The sequence below is a fragment of the Peromyscus californicus genome, unplaced genomic scaffold, assembly GCF_007827085.1.
Source record: "Peromyscus californicus insignis strain IS unplaced genomic scaffold, ASM782708v3 Scaffold_17__1_contigs__length_78620276, whole genome shotgun sequence".
Taxonomy (NCBI): Eukaryota; Metazoa; Chordata; class Mammalia; order Rodentia; family Cricetidae; genus Peromyscus; species Peromyscus californicus.
In genome coordinates, this window is record NW_026294469.1 from 64551422 (window position 1) to 64567332 (window position 15911).

The 15911-nt window shown below is 50.7% G+C and overlaps 1 protein-coding gene across 1 annotated transcript in view; it reads left to right on the forward strand.

Moving 5' to 3' along the window:
* The window catches only part of Zbtb7c (zinc finger and BTB domain containing 7C), a 335995-nt gene that overhangs the window by 71643 nt on the left and 248441 nt on the right, over window positions 1-15911 (forward strand). Inside the window, exon 2 of the mRNA XM_052742570.1 lies at window positions 7188-7403. The gene's annotated coding sequence lies outside the window, so the exon portion shown is untranslated. The remainder of the gene's footprint in view (window positions 1-7187; window positions 7404-15911) is intronic.

The window sequence follows — 15911 nt, forward strand, 5'->3', positions numbered from 1 at the left end:
TCCCGCACACCCTCCCCACCCCTGCCCAAGACGTGCTTGTCCAGCCCGGAGTGGTATATTAAGAACGAGGTGGGCAGCTGCTTTAGGCAGTCATGCCCAGACAGGTGCCTGACGGCTGGGGCCCTGACTTCAGCAGAAAGGTAAGAGAGTCTTGGAGACAGTGCCCGCCTGCTGTAGTGAGACGAGACTGGAAGATGCTGAGGGTCTTGCTAAGAGCTTTGTAGAACAAGATCTGGAAGGATATACCAGAATGAATTTTACATCACACATTCTTCCCTACAAAGGGAAGAGAAGCCTGTAAGTGTTTAAAAACATACTTCATGCAGTGAGGTTAAAATAAAATACACTTTCTTACTTGAGGGAATGATGTCTAGTTGTTTCCAAGGGGGCAGAGGGGGGGACCCACAAAACAATCAAAAATCACATTTCTGTCTGTCCCGTTAGCATCAGAGTGAGAAACAGCAGCAAAGACTCAGAGATCACGTCACGCATTGCCAGTTTCACAGATGGTGTAGCAGTGCTTCATAGAGAGGAGGTGACTCGCCCCAAGTTCCACAGCTAGGTGGATGCAGAGCCAGGGTCCTGAGCTTGTCTCACGGCAGCACAAAATGGGTTTGAGGACGATAGCAGCCTGGCTTCAGGCCATTGTGCTTTGTAGCAGGATCAGCCAGACCAGGGCTGGGACCCTGTGCAGCCCCACCAGGGCAGCGCCAGGACCTAGATGGGACCCTGGGGAGCCTGAAACATCTGTCCTGTGCACCAATGAGGTGTCTGTCAGGGCTGAGTGCGGCTGGGGAGCCAGGGAAGTTACACAGGAACCACCTGGGGCAGAGAGTTGAGAGATGTGCAAACAGCCCAACATGTAACAGAGACGAGAACATCCCCCTCCAGAATGTTCTGTGATTGCTGTTCTAGAGGAGCCTACTTTCAGGCTTGCCTGGAACTGTTGTGAAAGGCAGCAAGTAGCTGCTGAACAGACAACAAAGAGGAAAGTGCCAGGTGCTCCTGTATTCTCAAGGGAGCCCTGCTCCCAGACTCTGGGTTTTGCTTTCTGTTTCTTGCCAGAGGGGCCGAGAGGGTTGCAAATCCAGCTTGCCCAGCAGATCTGCCACAGCTTCTCACCCAGTGTCTCTCCACACACTTCCTATTTTTACTCTTAATAACCGCGCTCGAGGTTACCAAGGTCTCCCTGTTGCTATAGTGAGAGGTGATGGCGCCAGCCTTCTCAAACGCTGGACTCTTGGCTCTAAGGGAAAATGCAATCCAAGTTGCTGTATATGGGGGTTTGACTGAGGAGATTTAATGCTCCATTTTCCAGCCTTTGTAACAATGGCAGTTTGTGCTAAAAAAAAAAAAAATACATAAAACCTTGATAACAAAGAATAATGGGCAATTCTGGGGAGTGGGCACCTGAGAATATATAGAAAATAAAATTTAAATTATAGAGATGATAAAACTTCAAGAAAATATAGGAAACGACACATACATGAAAACAGACATTGCTAACACAGCCTCCATCCTCCCCCTACCCCCCCCCCCCCACCGACCACCTCACCATCTTTCATGCCCAGGCCAGTGCTAACGACAGAACAGCCGTTAGTACAGTCATAGTTAGCATGTCGGAAATGTGTTCTGGGTGGCTCCATCCTGTAGAGTTGTATGTATAGGTCAGGTACCCTTCTCCTTTTCCTCCCCAGTGTCTCTTGAAGCCACATGGTCACCACTGAGCCACCACTGTCTGAATATGCTCCTTCTCGGAGGCAGGTGACTGGACTCTTTTGGTCCCTGCTCCCCCCCCCCCCCCCAGCACAATCCTTGCTAACCAAAGGACGGTCTCGGACCAGCAGAGTGGCATGGCTGTCTCCCGGGAGATTATTAGAAAGGCACACTCCCGCCTCCTCTGGGATCTGCAGGTCAGCACCTGTGTTTGTATTAGGACTCCGAGTCTGAGGATGGTTGAACTCAAGCTTTACATCCTGCCGAGCTCCAGGGCGGAAGGCACAGACCAGCTGTGCAAGCTTCTGAGCAGGCAGAGGGAATGAAGGGGAAAGGGGCCAGGCCAGTGGGATCCCCCCCCCCCATGTTGGAGTATAAGGAAATTCTATAAGCCAAATCCATAGAATACACAAGATGGACAAGTGGGGCCCAAGATGGCTGCTCAGGGCGGGAGTGTGGACTCGAGTAATACAAGAGCCCCTGGTTTTCACTTCCATCTTACAGATGAAGGTAAAGCACAGAGAAATCAACATGATTACTCAGGGTTGCACAGCTCATTGCTGGTAGGGCTGGGATGCAAACCCGATTCCAGAGTCTATACTTTGAACCCCTCTGAGATACGGCCCAGAGCTCCAGCTGGACAGCAGGATGAGGAGGCCAGTTTGCACTAATGTCAAAGGGAGTCACTTGAGCTTGGTAGTTACTGATAGCCCAAGTCGGGATTCGAACTCAGAATGCCTTTAGGTACCAAACTGAGAGTCTTTCCACTTTGCACAACTCGTCAGCAAGGCTGGAAGCTGGTCTGTGCGATCAGAGCAGCCTCTCCTCCAGTACTGACCCCTGATTCCCACCCATCCCCACCCCCGCCTCTGCCCCATGCACTCAAAGACAATTTCCATCATCTTTCATGGTGGGAAGATACAAGGGGAAGATAGCTGTTTTTCAAATCAGGAAGTGATAAAGCAATAGCTTAACATCAAATCCAACTGCTCCCTTTTACAGCAAGCCACCAGGCCCAGAGAACTCAGGTCATGCCCTGGATTCACTGCTCCCTGGATCATGCTGGCTTCTTGGTCTCTGGTGGCCTGAGTTACCTGGCCAGACTGCACCATGATGCTGGCTTCCTAAATTGGTACCAAGTCTGCCTAAAGCTTTGTTTGGCAGGAAGATGCAGCTCACACACGGGTGTAGAACAAAGTGTCTGCTTGCTGATGAAGGTCCAAGCCATGCAGAAGTGTGTCCTGAGACTCCTGAGACAGGCAGCCTTCCTCTGGGACTTTCCCTGTCCCGCTTCCCAAGGGTAGTCACTTAACAGAGCCCTCTCCAATGGCGCCTTCATTTTCCTGCCAGCCATTGGGCTGCGCAGGATTCCTGCCACAGCAAGGCTATTTTTAACAAGCATCCTAGGCTTTGGGGGGTTGAGGAGAGGGGTAGCAAAAAGATTCCATTTGTATATTTTTAATCCATGCACATTTGAGAAGGCAGTGGCATTCTCATCCCTGCTGCAAGGGTTGTGGGCAATTGATCAGGCGCTGAGCGCTGGGTAATCCTTTTTCTTCCCGTAACAAGGCTGCAGGGTTTCCACGGGTTGGGGCCATGCTTCCCACCGCCTGGTTGTCTCCTGATCCCACTGCCCCAGCTCTCTCTCAAACCGCCGCCTGGAGAATCCTGGCAGGGTCTCCTGGGCCAAGGAGGTCTGGGAACCTGACTCTTGGTGCCAGACTCATATTTAGAAATGTCTCCAGCCAGACTTTGGCGTCTGTCCCACATGGGCCCAGGGCAGGGGGTGCACTCACATGTGCTGTCTACAAGCACATTCTGAGTAGGCAGTTCTCTATATGAATATAAACACGGCCCCTTTGTGTGGAGGAGCTGTGGGAACCTGTGCCCTTTGGGTACAGAGGGGTGTGTGCCAGTGGGCAGTGAACCACAGGGAGCAGGAGGACAGCTGTCACAAGGCTTGGGCTGGGCAAATGGTGGCCAGAAAGGAGAGCCAGCTCCTGGTCCACCATCTACCCATTTTCTCCACCCCTTCCCCAGGTACCTAGGGCATTCCCCTGTCTCAGAGGGGCTTTCTAACTTTCAGTGGGCCAGACTGTGCCCCCCCTGTCTTGCCTTTTACTCCGATGGCCCTAATCTGTGGGACAAGACTGAGGCCACGTGCACCAGGCCCGTTCTTCCTCTCTGTGAAGGGCTGGGCCCTCAGTCTCTCAGATGGCATGGGTGAAAAGTGGCCAGGGGAGCTATCATCCCCAAGGCACTTCCTGTGCTCCCGCAAAAGCCTTCCTGGAGAGCATTCTGCTTTTCATGTTAGGGCATGGTGATGGATGACTGACTTACTGACTGGACTTTACACGGTAGCCCCCTTAGTGGACGGACACCGAGTCTCAGTCCTGGGAGCACTCTCTTTTCAGACAGTTCCTTTGGGGGAAGGCATGCTGGTGCGCTCGCTTGTGTCTCTACTGCTTAATGAGCACCTATAGGGGCAAGCTCTGCACCTGCCCAGTGGTGGCCACGAGATCTGCGAGGTGCAGCAGGGGGAGATGGGGTCGGGGACTTTCTTCTCTCAAGATACATCACAGCACCCCGCCCCTCTGCAGCTCTGCGCTGGAACCATCCGGCCTTGCTCCCTGAATTCTTGCTGGAGAAGAGGCTGATTTCTGGTAGCTCCATTTTCTGAGAGAATCTAAACACATCCAGGAGATTTCTGCCTAGCGCCTCCTACTGCCCCTCTCCTCTCATCGCAGGCAAGAGCTGGGGTGGGGGGAGGTGGTGGGGAAGGGTCGGGGAGACTGAGGAGACCTGGTAAATGTGCTACTACCGAATAAATGGTGATGGAGCAAAAAGGAAGCTCAGCCTCTGCTCCAAGCAAACCCCAAATTCAGATGAAGGGCAATGTAGGATGGTAGCTCTGTGTGGCTCAGGGGGCCCTTGGGATGGGCTCCTCCTTTTACAGGAACGATCTCAGGGTCAGAGGAAGTGGGGAGGCTGCTTCAAAGCCAGCGATAGACCTCCGAGGCCAGAGGATGGTGAGATCTGGAGCTGAGCACGAGGCTGCCCTAGGTATCTCTCGCCCTTGGGAAAATTGCCTTTTCATATGGTTGGGGGTGGACATTGCAATTTTTCTTTGAGGGTTAATTGTTTGGCTGACAGCACAGATAATTAGGAATGAGAATCCTGGAGAGAGGGTGACAGCACCATCTGCTGTGAATATGTTTCGGCCCCACCCCACAGGAGGGCCAGGACGTGCTGTTCCTGCACACACACACACACACAAACACACACACACACACACACACACACACACACACACACACACACACACACACACACACACACACAGAGCCGTCAGCAAAGATGTGGCTGCTCTACCGTTTGCTGTCAGTCCAGCACCAGATGATTTGGGTGACTGTGTCACCAGTGGGCCAGGATAGTGACCTTCCCCCACAGGTGTGCACACAGTGGGGCTCATTTAGCAAGTAGCACTAATACCAGGGGCCGATTTTTGTTCCTCCCTGTGCTCTAATGTGTTGTGCCTGGTCCTCTGCTGGCTGGAGGCAGGCATGCGGGGCTGTGCAAGCTTCACGGGGCTGTCATTGTTTGGGGACATCTTCCTGCCTCAGTCAGGATCTGCTACCTGCCCTGGCTGGCTAGCCTCGGGCCTGGGCTGCTTGCTCCAGAGTCAGGCTAGTCCTGGCTGTCATGGCCAGTAGAGCCGCTTCAGAATCAAGCTGAGAAGCCATTGTCCGGAGTAGGAGCCCTTTCTTCACACGGGCAGAATGCTATGGGGTTATCCTTCTCCTTTTCAGTTCTCATGAATAGATCACATATGTAGGAGAGCATATGGGTGTATACATGCCTTCGAAGGGAAGAATAGTATCTATCCATCTTGTCTTCCAAAGCGTCCCTATGTCCACCATGCTGCTTGCTGCTTTTGAAGAAGGTCCTCAGGTGCAGAGCTGTGGGGAGGTAGCTGGAGGCTGGTAGTTACGTAGCACTTACTCATGGCCAGTTCTCTTTGGGCCTGAGATGCTCCTGTTGCCTCAGTATCTCTCCAGCTCACTTTTCCTGCTTCTCACCCTCACTCCACTCTCTTTTCACTCTTCTTCTTAGACTTTCCTTTGGGGAAGAGACCAAAGGCACGGCTGTCTTATCTACTCCCTAACAAGACGAGTGGCCTCTGGCTTCCCTCCCACTCAGCCCTCATTCTCTGTGGATAACTTGACACTTAGATGAAATTAACCTAGCACAGGGATGCTTCCCGGAACAAAATGATAAATAAAAGTTGAAAGTGCTGGCCCTGACCTTCTCCAACTTACTGTGTGACGTCGGGCAATCATCTCGACCTCTCTGCGCTTCTGTTGCCTCATCTTTGAGATAACTCTTCACAGAACGACTGCAAAACAGGATGCAAAAGCAATCTCTAGGGAGCAGTCGTTACATTCGTGGGATGTAAGCCACTGTCACCATCCTGCTCCAATAGTCCACGTAGGCCGGAGGGAAGACGTGTGTACTTCGGTGCCTTTCCTCCCTGCTTCCTGTGCCTGGCGCTTCCTCTTCCAGAAGTTGGTGTTAGTCACCTGGGCTGCTGTTCTCCATTCACAGCCCCTTCTCAGCAGCTGGCCCACTGAGGCTGAGAGGACCCTGTGTGGATCTCAGCCATGTGGGCAGCAAGCTGGAGCCCAGGCCTGATGAGTGGGGCAGGGCTGCAGCCATTGTGGTCCCCGTGTCCAGAGCAGGTGACGCAGCTGCAACTGGAGTCCTCCTGACTCCTTGCAGAATATAACCCATAGTCTTGGCCCTGAAATGTCAGGACTCAGTGGGACCCGTATCAGTGGCTTGTGCTGGGTGTGGGTGTGGGTGGGTGTCTCTCGTTTCTTGTCTCGTCCTTTGAGTTAAAGGGCTGGAAAGACATGTGTCATGGGTCACAGGTAGGGTGGTCTTCCTGGAACTCCCAGCCTCCAGCAGCCCAAAGCCTTGCCCCAGGATTTGGCAAGTAGAGAATTGTCCTGTTCTCTCCCCTCCCATTGGCAGAGTGAGAACGTCCATTTCCTTCCTCTCCCAGAACACTGGGACAGCTTAGGGGTCCTGTTGGTGCTCTGAACTGAAGTCTGAATGACAGCTAGCATGTGGATACCTGATTGAAAAGGTCTTTTAAGTGAATAGAATGAAGTATGCAGAGGTAAGAAAGAAATCAGGAATGATGGATGTGTATATGCGCGCGCGCGCGCGCGCGCGCGTGTGTGTGTGTGTGTGTGTGTGTGTGTGTGTGTGTGTGTGTGTGTACATGTACATGCATGCTTCATGTGCTGAGCACTGTCAGTGGGAACCCTACATGGTATAACCACCAGGCACTGTGGGATCTAATAGTAAAGAACAAAAAGAGGCCAGCTGGAAGATCCCAGAACAGTTCACACCTGGACTTGTATGTCTGGGCCTAATTGTGATGGAGACCTCTGTTCTCCTTGCAGATCCCCCCTGAAGAAGCTGGGAGCTCGAATCTTCCCATCCCTGAGGACTAGGCCAGCCAGAAGAGGAGGAGAGAATGGCTTGGGGCTTACCCAGGGCTGAGCAGTGAGTCGCAGCTTCTTGGACCTGGAGCTCCGACTGGGAGGCTATACCGTTGGAGTGACTCAAGAGGAATTGATGCTCTGGCCCCCAGCGACATGTACATGGTGTAATGACAGGTAATGAACCTGAAGCTGGGCTATCCTTTATCAATGATATGGCAGGTAGGGGAATACATCAGCCTGCACTCCACATACAGTGTCAGCCTCGAGAAGATAACTGTGCAAACAAAGCCCATGAAGCCTGATAAGATGATAGATGGACACCTCAGAGTCATTTGTTTTCACCCATGTGCTTGCTGAAGCCAGGTACCAGAAGATTTAGCATCAGCTAAGTTCACTTCCTAAGCCTTGTGGGAAGGCCTGGCACCATGGTTATGCATGTAACATATCTTATTTGAGGGATTCAGAGTACAAATCAAGGAGTCACTATTGTCACGCAGGAAACAGGGAGGTTGTGTCAGCAAGGAAATTGAGGTATCAAAGGGCAAAGGAGCTCTTATATACCCGTGACGCATGAGGGGTAGACCTGGAGCTTTGTACCTTGGGACCACCCCAGGTTTGGTTCAGATGCCTGGAGTTTTGGTGCTCTTTGGTATTGCTCATGAAAAATAGAAATGTGGACTGTGCCCAGCTGTTTCTTCAAGGCGAGTGAGGGAAGGTTGAAAGTGCCTGGGGAGGTCCTGTGGAGGGGTGTAGCAGAGTCCAGCAGCTTTTTTGCGCCTAGCAGTTAATCCCAGGATTTAGCCAAGACAGGAAGCATCAGGCAGATTCCCTAGGACCTAGAAGACATGGCCTCTTGAAACTGGAGGGACAAGGGGCTGATAGGGCTGGATATACCAGGACCGAACTGCTACTACTGGTTGTCTGGTCTGTACCGAATGCACCATGAAGGTGACACTCTGGCAGCCTCCCCCATGGGGAACAAAGAAGGCTGAGACAGAAGCAAAAATAGCTTCAAGTCTTGGGAAATGACCTGGGGCAATGGGAGAAAGGCCAATGGCTAACAGCAGGCGGCCTGAGAGGGTGTGGCAAATTCCATCTAGCTCAGACTGAGTTGAGGTCTTGGTCAAAGCCAAGGGCTGGGGAGGAGCAGAGCATTAAGACTCCTGGGTGGCCTTGTTTTAAATCAGTCAGAAAGAATACATTGAAGGAATTTAGCAAGCTAAGCCCCTCTCTCTTGAAAATGCATAGGCTACAAGCCACAGGTGGGGGTGCCCCTGGACTCCTACCTACTGGAGGGAGTGGAAAGGAAAGGAACTTGTGTACTTGGAGCAGTGGGGCCTGGCTTCGCCTTGGGGTGGGGGAGGCAGCTCCTCCCGTTCTGGGTTAAGCAGGAGCATCATGGTCCACATTCTTGCTCTGGGTGGAGCAGCTGATCTACACATTTCAGACTGGGCTGGGGACTGGTGAGGGCTGACCCTGAGAAGGGTGTTTCATGGGAGAAAAGTTGGGCCTGAGTAGAGGCAGCAGAGGTCCTGCCCTGCAGGGATGGGCTAGGATTCTGGTAGCATGCATTTGCAGGGATCACAGCTGCACCATGCTGATTAACCAGTATTTGCCAAGCACTTATTGTATTAGTTGCTTTTCAGTCGCTGAGACCAAGTAACTGACAGAAACAGCTTCAGATAGGAAGGTTTTAGTTTGGTTCGTGGCTTGAGGGGATATAGTTCATCATGGCCTCAATGCTGCTTGTTATCTGTGTGAACAAGGAAGCAGAGAGCTTGGACTGGAACCAGAGCTAAGGTGCATGTTGTATTTTAAAAACGGCCTGGCCTCGGCCTTGGCAGGTGGAACCAAGGGGCATGGAGGAAAGTCATTCACACCATGCAGGCGGTACCCACATGAAACGTTTTATTATGGGGGAAGGGAGGGGAAGAAAGAGAAAACAGGAAGGGTCTGAGGAGAGGAGAAGAAGAAGAGAAAGAGAAAAGGAAAGAAAAGGAAGGGAGGAGGTGCACACTACCTCATGGCAAGAGACAGACAGAGAGAGAGAGAGAGAGAGAGAGAGAGAGAGAGAGAGAGAGAGAGAGAGAGAGAGAGAGAGGGGTTTTCTCTTAAAGAGGAGTTTAAGTAAGATGACGTTGTCAGGGTGCTGGATCAGCCAGAAGGCTAACAGTGTAAACCCCACACCATGCCACTCTGGCCCTACATCAGCTGGCCTCCTATCTCAAAGGTTCTATAGCCTCACAAACAGCACTGCAGCCAGGGACCAAGTCTTCAAACACTTGAGCCTATGGAGGACGTTGAACATTCAACTGTTGACACCTCTCAAGTTACAGGCACTGAGGCCAGAGCCTTAGAAGGCAAGATTAGTTAGGGTTTCCACTTCTCCAACAAAACACCATGGCCAAAAGCAACTTGGGGAAGGAAGGGCTTATCTCATCATATAACACACACACACACACACACACACACACACACACACACACACACACACACACACACACACACACACAAATATATTAGTCCCTTATCCAGAGAAGTCAGGGTAGGAAGTCAAGGCAGGAACTTGGAGGCAGGAGCTGATGCAGAGGACATGGAGGGGTGCTGCTAACTGGCTTGCTCCTCTTGTCTGGCTCAACCTGCTTTCTTTCTTCCTTCCTTTCTTTCTTTTTTTTTTTTTTTTTGAGACAGGGTTTCTCTGTGTAGCTTTGGTGCCTGTCCTGGATCTCGCTCTATAGACCAGGCTGGCCTCGAACTCACAGAGATCCACCTAGCTCTGCCTCCCAAGTGTGCCACTGCTGCCCAGCTCAACCTGCTTTCTTATACCCTCCAGGATCACAAGCCCAGGGGTGGCACCACCCACATGAATCACTAATTAAGAAAGCGCTCCTCTCCCCCAGGCTTGCCTACATGCTAATGTGCTGGGAGCATTTGCTCATTTGAAGTTCCCTCTTCCCGAATGACCCTAGCTTGTGTCAGATTGGCATCGTGGCAATGGGGCAGAGGAGATAGCGTAGAACCAGGTCCAGGCCTTAAGTATCTCCAGACATTGCCTTCATATGAGGGGAAACTTGGTCTTACTCAGGTGGCTCAGGAGAATTCAACAAACAGAATTTGCAAAGCATTTACCTGAGCATGCGGCCCCATAATAAGTCATCAATGCATTGAAATTATGTCATTATTGGGCTCTCATGGGGTAGCAGTGGGACTTGGAGAAGCCCCACTCTACCTGCAGCTTCTGGTAGAGAACGGATTTACAAACCTGGCCATCGGAGGTGCTCTGGCCACAGGATGGGAGTCAAGGTAGAGCCTAGCACTCGGAATTGCTAAGCATGTTTTGAGTACTGCGGCAGAAACTGCTCTCAGAGCAGGACAGGAGTCAGGAGAGGCAGTCAGGAATTCAGAGACATGTTGAGCAGAGAGAACACATTCAGAATTCTTGGAGAGTCTGCCTCCCTACATCCCACGTAGTTTCTCAGAAGGGGGCCATAGAAGCCAAGTTAGGTCTGGAGATTGGAACCAGCCATGGGTATAAGCCATGGTAGTCACTTTAAATTTGTTAGTAGCCATATTGGAAAATGGAAAAATTAGCTAGTGTCATTGATTATAGCAATGTGTTTCATTGAACTCAGTATGTCTAGACTGCTGTAACATCAGCATGTAATCAATATACCATTACAAAGGAGATGTGTTAGTCTTCTTCCGACAGAGACTTTGACATATGGGACGCACTTTATACTTAATGGCCCATCTCAGTTAGGACTGGCCACACTTCAAGAACTCAGTGGCAATATGTGTCTGGTGGCTACTGGACTGCCCAAGACAGTTGTAGAATCTAGAATCTCTTTCCAAGGAGCAGCTGAAGGCCAGGTGGGTCCAGAGCCAAGCAAGAACAGAGATTACTGTTCGGTGGCTTTCTTACAAAAGATCTATAGTGTCTCTGGAGAAATTTGTGGAGGAGACAGGAGATGTCTTTTTTTTTTTTAAGGTAGGGTCTATGTAGACCTGTTTGGACTCACTATGTAGCTGAAGATGACCTTAAATTCTTAATCCTCCTGCCTCTGCCTCCCAAGTTTAAGATTTCAGGTGTAAGCCACTATGCCTAGCTATAAGAAGTGTCTGCAGTCACTTGCTAACAGTGATGGCTTGTGTTCTCTGGAGCCAGGTTGGCTCCTGGTTCTCCAGATCGTTGACTCAAGTCTCTCCTTGTGTGAGTTCGAGACTGCCTTCAGGCAGTTTCTAAAATGCCCTAAAGCATTCAGAGCTTCACTGAGAGCAGAAGTAATCATTTCTATTATGCTGGGTAGCTATGAGGACTAAATAAAATGGCGAGTAATTGCTGTGTGACACTTGGTGTCAAGAAAGAACTTTTTTTACTTTTGTGAATCAAATGGCAACAAATCTGAGTTCCTTTACAGGTTGAAGTTGGCAGACTTCCTAGCCAACGTTTCTGCAGTTCTGCCTCTGCCCTTCCCTTGCATGAGAACCTTGGCATTTTGCGACTCAGGAAAATGGGGGGTGTGTGTGGGCTGGCCAGCCTTCCAGACCTTGGGGAAGCTTCGGCCCCCAGTGGCTATCTGGAGCAGCCTGCGTCCATCCTCTCTAGGGTGTCACCATCACCAGAGTGCACCAACCCAACACAGTGAAGGCAGTCAGCCAGCGCGGGGTCCGAGTCATCCTGCTATCTCGAGGTCCCACGCAGTGATCCGTCAGTGAGAGTTTCCCATCAGTCTTTACTCTTCCGCTTCAGTCTCAGCCTTTGAACCAAGGACTCAACCCCTCCCTCCACAACCATAAAGATTCAGCTCCTTAGGATAAGAAAGCCCATATTTCATTGTCAAAAAAAATATGGCCGCTCTCTCTGGGAAACGGGGGACGAGGTACACTTATTATTCCGTGACTATCGTCTGCAGTTGCCCCTGGCACCCAGCAAGCGCAGAAAGCAGTAATTGCCGTGTTTTTATTAACACAGTGTCCTACATGTGTCGCTGGAACTCCGCAAGGTCAAGTTCCCCTATGCACAGGCTCCATCCAAAGAATGCATTAAATAAAATTTGCCTTCTGGGGTTTTCCTGAGACTCACATTGAGCTCCTGTGTAAGGAAGGCTTTTGTAGAAACAGTAAGTGCTTATGAGACTCTGGGTTCCTACAAAGGTTGTCTGGCCTGAGAGCTGAGGTGAACCGTCTGCCTTGATTCCATGTCCCTGATTTGGAAGATGTCTCTTCTCTACCTTCTATTATCAGGCTGTGCTTGAGGCCGTGTCCTCTCAGCAGAGTGCTCCTACCAAGTGCTCCACCTCCAGGGTGAGATCCTGTTAGTGGTGACTGGTGATTAACCTCTTTATTCCCGCCACCCCCCCCCCCCCCCCCACACACACACCCTGCTCTGCTAGGGGGACTCTCTAGCCAGGTGGATTTGGATTCACTCAGATTATTGTGGTTGTTCACAATCTGGCCTTCTGTTCAGAGCAAGGCTGTGGATCTGGGGGAGCCCTGCAGGTCTTCTTGCCTCTCTAGTGTGGGCCTGGGGAGGACTGTAGAGTGAAGAGGCCTGTAGGCAGATTGGTGTCCTGCCTGGTGTGGAGGGGATAGGATCAGGGGGTGCAGGAAGGCAGAGTGGAAAGTAGCTGGGCATGGGCTGTAAGGGTGAGGCCTAAAGCAAGTGGACACTTCCTAGACCTCTGGCCCTGAACTGCATCTCCAGGTTGAGCACTCTGGACCATGTGTAGTGGAGTGAGGGGCCTCTGATGCTCCCTGTGGTGGCCTTTGTGTTATTTGAGAATAGAGGTCCTCTACTGCATCCCAGCAGGTGCCTGCTTCCTGCTGTGCTTGGTGGGTCCCCAGCTTTTGAGTTGTTAAGAATCTTCTAAAGCCTGTGTTGTTGTGGCTTATGATCTGTTTTAGATGGTAGTGTGGCATACTTGGGTGGCAGTGTGTGAGGGAGAGTGTCACAAAATCCAGCACACGTAGACAAGAGTGTTGGCCTGATTCTTCGTAGTTGACTGTGTGGTCCTGTGCAGATCTCTGGACTGCCCTAGTTGTAACATCTCTCACCATTAAGCGGATGTGAGGAAGTGTGGAGTTGTGATTTCACCCCATGTCGAGGTGCACCTACATCTTGAAAGAAAGGAGTTCACTGATGGGTCTCATGGCCCAAGGCTGGTGAGAACTGTGGTGACCCCCTTTCTACGCTGGATCTGCAAAATCGATTGGTGGTGCTTCCTGGGGACCCACGGGGAGCAGCTACCAGTGAGTTACCTCGGGCTTTGCAAAAGGGAGAGGCAGAAAGTCACATTGCCCTTGACTGACAACCTTCATACATGAACTTAACAATTTTAATTTTTCATGATTCTTCTGATAAAAATAGTGCCCAACTAAAAACAAAAACATTTGTATTTTCCATCTCCTTAATTAGTTTCTAATTTGGGGGTTCTTATTAGCTTAAAAATCATCTCACTGAAATGGCCCTCAGATGAGGAAAGAAACATGCAATGCACAATCAATTCCAGAGAGATCTTCCTATTTAATTATGCTGATTGGTGCACTAGAGACCCCCGCAATATGAGCCTCTCAGAATAAGCTTGATTTGTGCGATTTGGTTTTTAAAATTTTGAGGATGCATATTTATCATGTTCAACCCTGTGTTGTTCTCCTTGAGATTCTGACTTATCTTTTGAAAGTGGGAAGAATATCCTAGGGGCTTCAGCTTGGACTTCCTCCATGGCCTCCCTTAGGAGGGCCTAGCCTCCTGGGAACACCAGGTCTCCCATTTGTCTGGCAGTCGAGAGGCAGGCTAGGGAAGAGTGGGCTGGTAGAACTGTGGAGCTGCATGGTGGAGGAAGGATTCCATGAAATCATTAAAAAGGGCTAATCCTGCCGGGCGGTGGTGGCGCATGCCTTTAATCCCAGCACTCAGGAGGCAGAGCCAGGCAGTTCTCTGTGAGTTCGAGGCCAGCCTGTGGTCTACAGCCTGATCTACAGGACAGGCACCAAAACTACACAGAGAAACAGTGTCTCAAAAAAAAAAAAAAAAAAAAAAAAAAAGCCAATCCTGCATCAAAGATGTTTCCAGAACAAAATTCTAGAATGCACTCTCTTCAAAGACACTAGGGGACACCAGTTGATCAAAAAGAGTTGTCTCTCACCCTCCATACCCATGGGCCAGTGTCAGCTTTGCTGAAAATTGGGTAGCCAGATACACTGAGAAAGGGACTATAGTATCACCTAGGTATTAAAAATAAATCTTGAAAGAAAGAGTCGGAGAGATGTCCCACCAGGGTCCAGAGCTCTTCTGTGTACCCACAGCTTTCAAGCAAATGCTCAAACGTTCTGGGCCTCAGTCTTCCCATCGGTAAAATGAGTTTCAGATCACTAGCTCCATACCTCACAAGAATGTCTTCTTACAGTAAAAAGCCCAGGATCAAAGGGTGAGTTGTGAGTATATTTGGTGCTGATTCCTGAAGACTCTTCCATCTGCACACAGTTGCTTGCAGGTTTGCCCTGCTTGGCTCTGTGATGGAGTGCCATCCTACATCGTGTATTAGGCCCTGTGTGCAGGCTGCCATCCAATGCAACCCAGAGGATGGTCGTCAGCAGGCGCTACCCACTGCCATGTGAGACAGGAAGACAAATTTCCTGCTTTTGGAGAGCTCATGGTGGAGGTAGGCCTGCCGTAGAATCAGCAGTGGACCTGGAAAAACCACTCTGATGTGGATAAATAAACGGTCCTGATTCAGAGCAAGTTGATAGCGCTCTTAGCTAGGATGGTCTGAGATGGTCACTTGGATGGGTGACACTGACTGGGAGCCACATGCTATTTCTGATAAGGATATCTCAGTTGCAGTACCACTCCTGCCTCTTGCCTTGACACCCCACCCCACTCCCCACCCCATCCCATCCTGCAGCCCACTTTATAAAGTTTGTGTGCATTTCTGCACGATAGGACCTGGGCACCCAAGCCCTTTCTGTGCAGAGTACGGTTGACGGCCCTGCTAGCCTCTCCCATCATTTCCCCCCTACTCTGTCTCCACCAGTTTTCCAATAGGATCTAGGATTAAGCATCCATCCACACTGCATCACTTCTGCCCTCTCTTTAAGCCATGGACATAGAGCAATGTAGTGTGACTTGGACACTCAGCATCATCAAGCTACTCCTTAAGTGCCAGCAGACCACTCAAAGACAAAATCACTCAGGAGCAGGGTAGCAGTGGTTTAAGTAGAACAGGAAAGTAGGTGAGGCACTCAGGAAGTGGGTTTGATTTCCTGGGTGCAGAGAGCTGCCTGGCACACTGACTCCCCTGGCTCACGGAGTCACTAGCACTGGCCATTTCCAAACCCATGGTGTCCTTTCATTTGTATGGCAGAAATGAAACCGAAGGCTGTGGAGAAAGCCATGCCAAGGTGGGTATGCAGCAAGGTAGATCCGGCACCCTGGCCTATGCCTGGATTTACAGACCTGCCCTTGGTAGCCCTGCATGGACAAATCTTAGCTCACGAGCAGCTGGGAACTGTTGTCAGTACTGATGTTTTGGGATGAGACCTTCGCAGCATCTGGCCCAAAGTTAGACCCACTTGTGAACCTACCAGAAACCAGAGAGCATGTGTGTTCTCAAGTGTGATATGGGGGACCGTGCCTCCCTTCTGGCATTGTGGTGGTGACCAAGCTATTGGTTTCAGGGCCCT